The following is an 8,137-nucleotide window of genomic DNA, read 5'->3' on the forward strand; positions in this document are numbered from 1 at the left end:
TAATGTTCTAAGGTGAAACACCACAAACGAAATCAAGGGTATATTTTACAATCGATGACTAAGGTTTACCTTAGTTTTCCTTTTCCTTTCTATAATTTTACACTGAGCTATATATCCCTTTATGGCCTTACTGAATCTGCATTTATCTCCGCATCGTTTATTTAGATATAGCGGCTGTGAAGAAATTTTTCCTGCATTAACAATAACCGCGTTTGTATATAGATTACTAACCTACGGTAAGTAGGTATTAGTAATCTATAGTTTGTACACCGTGTATCTTGACTCTTGAGCAGATCAATGTAAAGCTGCTGATGATGAATGTGACTTTTGTTGTCTTCATATCAGGATCACCGGACCACGACCTAACATCGATGTCGCCTTCCGCCACATGCCACCTCATTTTGTAGCTTGCCTTTATATTCTTTGTTTTACTTTTCATTCCGTGTGCATGCCTCTTCTTCACTTCGACTAGGCCAAGGTGTCTGATCCCAAAGACTACTCCTAGTCGTTTCGACACCTTCCTATCTTTTCATTGTATCGCAGTTTTGTGGTGTTTTGAAATCGCGAAAATATTAATAAAAACTGATTGGTTGATTGATTGCACAGCGCCGCTATTCACGCAGCTGTTCTTACAGCGTCTTATCAAGAAGCGCCTAACACCCGGAAGAAAAGCAAGACCAAGATCAAACTCAAACACAGCAACATATCGGGCATGAGTCCTAGGTGGATGTTAGAAATGCAGGTAATCTAATTCTAATCAAATTTGTGAAATGTGTCTATGCTCTCATTTTAATTCTAATCGAATCTCTGGTTTTCCAGAAAATGCTACGACGGAGCTCGCGAAACGAGTAGGACTGGGCACAATGATTCGAGTACTCGAATCTGCATCGAGTATTTATTTTAATGATTCGAGTCGAGTAGTAAAATACGATTTTTTCGAGTACTGAAATTATACGCTTCTCGCCACTGAAAGTTAATTTAACAACGAGAATTATAGTTTCGATACTAATTTTCACTGTTGAAGCCTTGAAGCCTTGGTTGGCGGTATGTAGCATACGAAGCTACGAAGGTTACTGGACTTAGCACATTTCCGAAGTCATGATTATCCCGCAACATTGTCACTGCGGAGCTCGTGCTCCCTCTCTCCTATATCTGTTATTGAGCAATACTACATCACGTGGGTTATAATTTTCATCTGAACAAGCTACACATAAATGTACAATGCGATAAGACACAATGCAATGTAACGAACAGATAGGAGGATGTCGAACGACACGCATCAGTAGCGATCCTTTACTCAAACATCCACCTCGGCCTAGAGTGTCCGATGTCACAGGTCTTTTTCGACGTTGATCTTTTTAAAGCCGCGGCCCTTTCTACTAGTTCTTTCCATTCCTTGTGAGTGCTTTCTTTCTTCGGGTCTTTTTTCTGGGCTTTTTTTGTCGCCGTTAGAACGCATAGTTATAACCCAGTGCATATCAAAGATTGACTAAGGCCCTTTTCATACCGGATTTACGAAACTCTTTCGGGAACAAGTTCCGAAACAGGCGATGTTCACATAGAGAAAAAATTACCGAAACAGTTCCGGGAAAAGGGCGCGTTCATACCTATTTAGAGTTACCGCGAACTTATGTTCATACAGGTCGTTTTTTCGGTAAATTCGCGGGAAATTATGGCCAGTATGAACGCGATTCTCCGTAAGTGTTGATAGTTACGAAACCATGTCTGTGGGGTGTTCCAGTTGTAATATGCTTGTGGAAAACAATGTGGGAGAGGCATATACGTGAGATGCGGAGAAGTTGGCTCCAACTTTTAGCTATGGGATGTTGCGGATATGCCTTCTCGAAGTGTATGGGGCTCTATACTCAATATCTGTATCAGCAATAGAGCCCGAGCATGTTCCTGGCTTGTATATTATCAACCGAAGCTGAGAGCAGAAACTGAAAGCCAGCAAAGAGGATAGAGTCCTGGAATGAAAAGAACCACCGAGGCGATCACATCTGCGTACGAGGTACGACAAAGTCAGTTTATCTTTCTGATTGCTGTATAATGGTTTGGGTAAATCTAATCTTATGTACACTGTACAGAGAAACCAGGGAAATCGAGAAATTCGTGAGAGAAACATTTGGTATACTCTGCGACGAGCTTCGAGACCATAACGAAAAGCAGCAAGCAAATTACACGAACTCAATTTCTCTTGCTTGCTGAGTAGCTGTCGCTCTTTGGAGGCTAGCCAATGAAGCCAATCGTTTATAGATCCAGGTAAACATCAGATGTATTTTAAGAAGGCAACTGTCACAAGTTGATTTTAATAAAAATTGCTGGTGCCTATAGTAGGGCTAGCCACAACGATTCGAGTACTCGAATCTGAATCGGGTATTAACTTTATTGATTCGAGGCGAGTAGTAAAATACTACTTTTCGAGTAGGCTACTGAAATTATACTGAAATTTGATTTACTAACGAGAATTATACCGTAGTTTTGATAAACTTTTCCACTGAGTAAGCCGTGAAACCTTGATTGGCCGTGTCGCAACATACGAGATATAGTACAAAGCTACGAACGTTGCTGGAAATAACACATTTCCGAAGTCATGACCATCCCATATAACACTGTCAAGCAGTGCAATGAAAACGGTATGGTCGAAAAAAGTATCTTTAACGTGACGGACAATAGGCGTTATGTTCTTTATGGTAGCATAAAAGGTAGCCTACACATTTGAATTTTGGCATGGTACATTGTGTTGTGATGTCATCATGATGATAATCGACTCGATGTGTAATAATTGATTCAGAATCGAATCACCCAGGTACTCAATTTTGCCCAGCCCTAGTGCATAGTAATATTTCTATATTTGTCATGGCGGAATGTCAGCCAGTTTTTGCGTAGCATACCACTGCAAAAAGGTCAGACAAATTTGGTCTCGAATCATTATGTCAGAAAAAGAAGTCTGAAAGACCAATTGTTCTTGCCAAGTAGGCTACTTTCTGTCTCAAAAGTAAGACCCAAATTGATGGAAAATAGACTTAAACACTGAGCAATCAACACAATGTCTTGGTCTCGAGTCATAAAACCATGACTCGAACTCGACGCTCTGCTCGATGAGTTGAACTCGGATTTGACTCGGTGATAAATTGAAAATGACTCGACTTGAATCTAGTCAAAACTATTGAAGTGGGATCGACTTGTGACTTGGTTACAACCCTGCTCACTTGACTGAAATTGCTGAAAATGAGACCAAATTTGTATATTTTTTGTAGTGTAGTCAGACATGTACATCAACCTACTTATTTAGTTACTAAAACTATGTAGTTCTAGTTGTGGATTTGAAAAAGTGAATAGTTTCTGGTTCTAGTTGCGGATATTTTAAAGTGAGTAGTTCTAGATAGCAGATTTTGAAAAGTTCAGGGCCGGCCAACTCGTGGCCCGCGAGTTAATTTCCGAAATTAGTAGTATTATCAAAAATGGATTGCACAGATTGTGAACTTGCAAGGCCAATCAAAAATTTGATTAGTCTGACCACAGCACTTGAGATGTGATGACTGAAATATCAGTTCCGACGCATTGGTAGGTCTATGAGCCAGTCACATTTTGGTAGATCTTCATACACTACAATAAAGCAGAATACTTTGCGATAGATTAATCAAAAGATTAATCAATTTTCTACACACTTAGCGCAACATCTTGTCACTCGATTTCTTGCTTTTAATATTGTTACCCCTTTGTGAAAATGAAAGAACGCCTAATCTATCAGATTGAGTCTAACTATATATATATTTGCGACCTCCCGTTTGTGCTCGCAGAAAGACCGTCGACTATGAAACCTAGGCACAAAATGATTGCCTCATGTTGGACGAAGCTTTCGATATCGATATGTCCAGGTGCCGAATAGTCCAGTCCTTGCAAACTGAGCCCAGCGATATACAGCAGGCTTGCAATATAGTCAAGTGACAATATTATTAATTTATCAACTTCAAAAAATTTTCGTGCTTCGCGCGGCTAGTGGCCGGCAGAATAGTTCGTCAATCGAATGTGGTGATTTGGCTGAAAAGGTTGGCCACCGCTGTTCTAGTTGCTAGTTTAAAAAATTGAGTAGTTCTAGTTGAAGTTGCGCATTTTGAAATTCCAGTACTTTGTACAAGTCTGAGTGTTGTGGGTGGATAAAAAATTACCACAGCAACATTTGTACCAAACATGCATTTGCTGCATTCAATTTTTTTCAGGATGACTTCATGATTGGGAGCCATAGGGTTCCGTACTAGCCTACATAACTGATGACGCAGCCTATCCCTTTCAGCCCCGGCTCTTGGCGGAGTCTTTTCCCTGAAACACAAACAGAGCATAAGCTAAAGCTAATTTCAAATATGTAATATAAATTTCCTTTCTGCTGCCCTTAACCGTTTGGCGCCGGCGTGGGTATTTTTACCCATTGCCGGTACGAGGGAAGCGTACTGTAATAGAACCACTATATATCCCGTTCTAATCGTTCTAGGTCTCTGCTGTTCATTTCTGCGAATGGATATTGTTTGTGCAAGTTCATTGATACCATATTATTTGATATATATTATATCTAAGACGTCGAAATCGGATATCAAATACCGTAGATAAATGTGTTGCAAAATACACTGTCTCGGCAACGCGCGTCATTGACCACTCTCACATAACGTACTGTATGTTTTGTTCTAGCCGTCTTAGAGCATAGTTGTTTCTTTCGGTGAAAAGCTAGTGTCCATACAAGTTCACACATATCTTCATATCTGATATTAGTTACATATAAGGTGTTCAAAATCTATGTGATAGGCCGCGTGACAAAGATATCCGCCGACCGCATCATTTCGCGGAAACGCGCGTTCCCGATACCCATCATATACCCTGTCGTATATTTGGTTGTATTCGTCATAGCCAGTTGTTGTAGTTTGTTTCTATGAATAGCGCTTGTCAGCTTCTGATTTTCTTGCTAAAACAACTATACTAGTTATGTCTGCATCGCCCAAGGTTGCATTTGAAAATCGGGAAGAGAATTCTCGCAGCCTACCGTACCAGCTTCAAGCAGATGGATGAATACTGGTCACATAACGGGATTATATCGAGTTCTAATAGTGATATACCTTCATAGATTGTGTCTGTGAACAGTTGTTGCCTATACGATTCTAAATAATGGCTGATAGTCAAGTATATTTCGGAATAAATACAATATTACTCAGCGCATATACCTACGCAAAAGTGTGCATCAGGATATACAAAGAGCTGTCGTAAAACGATATATATCTTACGTTGTAGTAATGAAAGACATTTACATTGTCTCTTTCAATAGAACTAGCCAATCTCCACCTTCAAGGTCAAAATAAACAACATTAGTTATGCCTATGTCACCCCAAGGCCGCTTCTGAAAATCGTGAAAAGAATTCCTGCAGACTACCACACTAGTGTCAAACGCAGGGACGAATATCCGTAACATAATGTGTTATATCCTGAATTTTATCGGTGGTTGACATTCTTAGATTGTTTCTGTGGAGAGTGCATGCCCATAAGATTATATCTACATCAGACTAACAGCTAATAGTGATGTATATATGGCAACAAGACCAATTCTACACGCAGTGTATTCCGCGCAAACGTGTGTATCATGTTTGTATGAAGTGCTACCAACTAACGTCATAAACCTTACGTAGTAGTAAGATATGCGTTTGTGGTTTGTCCTCATGGTTAGGTCTTGACAATCTCCGTTTATCAATACTAAAGTGACCCATTTACGTGCTCTATAAGCTTTGTAAATGCCCTGGAAGGCTACGCTACCTAATAAATACACGCGCGTCACTCGCTCACTCGCCGATGACTCATTCACTCTGCGGCCTGGTGCGTGTTTATTGTGCAAACCGTCAGTACTGTATCTATTGGATATTGGCGATATTAGGGCGTATTATATCGACTGAGCCATCTCCATGATCATGATGTCCTCGCCAATATGATTCACAAGAAGCCTATGTCACCAGATATCCATGTTAAGGTTTATAAAGAGTGCAGTAAATGTAATACGTTTCTCATCAACGAATTCTCGGTTTGCTCTCGATATAAGCGGCCAGACACAGGGCTCGAAATGAAAGCGAGTGGCGCAATCGGATCCGCGTTGACTTTCTGATTCGAACGCTACCTTGGCTGCCGTTTTCCAATCCCATTAAGGTACAGTTTTTCGTTTTTGAAAATTGAAGCAAAATTTTTCGAAAATTGCAGCCGGTGCCAATCGGTTAAAATTCACAATTGCTTTTTCAGAAACTTGGCAAAGCACACATGAAGGTTGAAAGATTTTGGTCGACTGAAGGCGTGGTGTTCAGCTTTTCTCATAAACTGCAATCCGCCAAGGCCAGAATGATACAGAGGATGGTATACGCAATGAAGACAAGACCTGGTGGTGATCCAAGTATCGCTGGCCCAGACGTCGGAAATGCCCTGTGTGACTTTCTCAATAAACAATGCTCTTGCTTAACCAGATGTGTTTGTGCTGTTTCATTTTATTCATGAGAGAAACTATAACTTAATGCACACTTGCACAGTTCCGCCTTTTCACCTTTTTCATCAGTATCCTCCATCTAGACCTGCGAAAAGATCAAATTAAGTTACACTTGCCTAACCTTGTATAACAAAGGAATGACTTGGTTGTAACAAGAAAATGAAGGCATAGGTGAAAACCAAATTATGGCTTGGATGATGTACGATGGCTTACCAGCCCGTTGGTACAATTTGAATTTTTGGTTAGTGAGTCAGAGCTAAGGACATCATTCTCTGCTGTGCTGCCACTATCAAAGCAGATGTTACTAAATCCCCTTTTCAGTAGGCGTATATGACGGTGACTAACCTACACACAGCATATGCGTGGTTAGAAACTTGCCTTTGATGTAGCAAATTTAGTAAGGGTTAAGATCACCTGTCAAATTAGTGTTGAAGTGCTAACGTTTTCAGGCAACTCACCCAATGCTGCATCATTTGGAGATGGTGTTCTATCTTTTTAGCCATGCTCTGTTTACAAAACCACAGAAAAAAGAAGCTGACTAGTAGTCAGTGACTGCGTATTGTGAGCATACAGAATATAAATCCAAGAATAATGCATTACCAAGAAGATCAAAGTGCCGCAGGTATCTGACCTCGAAATACAAGCAGCCTGAATGAACAGCGCGTTACGGTAACTAAAAGTTTGATTGACAGCGTTTCGGGAACCCAGCTGCGCCATTCGTGTTCATACTCAGTCGGTCCCGTAAAAATCTCCGAAAATAAGCGCGTTCATACCGCCCCGAATCACCAGTGTTATGTTCACATAGAGGGGTTCCGGTAAACATTTTCGAGAAATGTTATTCCCGGAACCCCGGTATGAAAAGGGCCTTAGAGAGACTCATGTACGCTAACTTACTGCTTATACCCGAATTGCTATAACCATCCGTACAATATATCTGGAAAAGGCAATTATTGTCGTCTATTGAACTACCGCAGTCAAGGACTACACAGAACGTTCGTGTCAGCTGTTGTTGTTGTTGTTGCTGTTGTTGTTGTTGTTGTTGAAAAATACTGTCATGGTCCATGATTTGCATTTACTGTTATGTAATACTGTTCCACTTGGTTAGTCTTCATTGTTCTTGCTTTGCTGCATATTTTTGCTGTGCACACTGTGCATTGTGTACCAGTACTGTGCTTGGATGCTTACTGCTGATTTTCCATGACTTTTATCTTTTGTTTATTTTTATGTCCATTGGTTAACTGTCATAATCGTTAGTATTGATCTTGCCATATTTACTCATTTATAACTCCGCTGGGTGGCGACTGAATCATATACTTCGTTTCCATGCTCGGCCGACGGTCGGCCGAAAGGCCATGACGCATGCGTTGTACATGTCGGCCGTGTTTCCATGAGCAGACGTAACCCAACCGTGACTTGGCCGAACTAGGTGGGCGAAGCGATCGCGATGACGTTTTTGGCTTACTTACTCAGTAACAATTTCAAAATAATCAGAAGATTGCGATAAATGACTCGGTAGGAATGAGTCGAAAAGACTTGTAGCGATCATTCAATCAAATAACACGCTTTGACCTTGAACACGAAATGCATCCAACATGTAAAATGGTCACGATGAACCAATTGCTTAAAACG

The 8,137-nt window shown here is 40.7% G+C and overlaps 2 long non-coding RNA genes across 3 annotated transcripts; one reads left to right on the plus strand and one right to left on the minus strand.

Annotated features, from left to right (window-relative positions):
* The first annotated feature begins 1,485 nt into the window (after window positions 1-1,485).
* On the plus strand, window positions 1,486-6,489 carry LOC145447687 (uncharacterized). 2 transcript variants are annotated; one of them, XR_013917680.1, is made up of 3 exons: window positions 1,486-2,021; window positions 2,088-2,262; window positions 6,271-6,489. It is a non-coding gene; the product is annotated as an uncharacterized LOC145447687 (long non-coding RNA). The 2 variants fall into 2 exon arrangements; XR_013917681.1 differs by having other exon boundaries at window positions 1,486-2,011.
* A 4-nt stretch (window positions 6,490-6,493) lies between these two features.
* On the minus strand, window positions 6,494-7,384 carry LOC145447688 (uncharacterized). Its single transcript, XR_013917682.1, has 2 exons — window positions 6,967-7,384; window positions 6,494-6,593 (listed from the first exon to the last, which is right to left on the minus strand). It is a non-coding gene; the product is annotated as an uncharacterized LOC145447688 (long non-coding RNA).
* Between the last annotated feature and the right edge of the window lie 753 nt (window positions 7,385-8,137).

This window comes from Botryllus schlosseri, chromosome 10, assembly GCF_051294905.1.
Source record: "Botryllus schlosseri isolate E-star chromosome 10, Bs_hap1, whole genome shotgun sequence".
In the NCBI taxonomy this organism is placed as follows: Eukaryota; Metazoa; Chordata; class Ascidiacea; order Stolidobranchia; family Styelidae; genus Botryllus; species Botryllus schlosseri.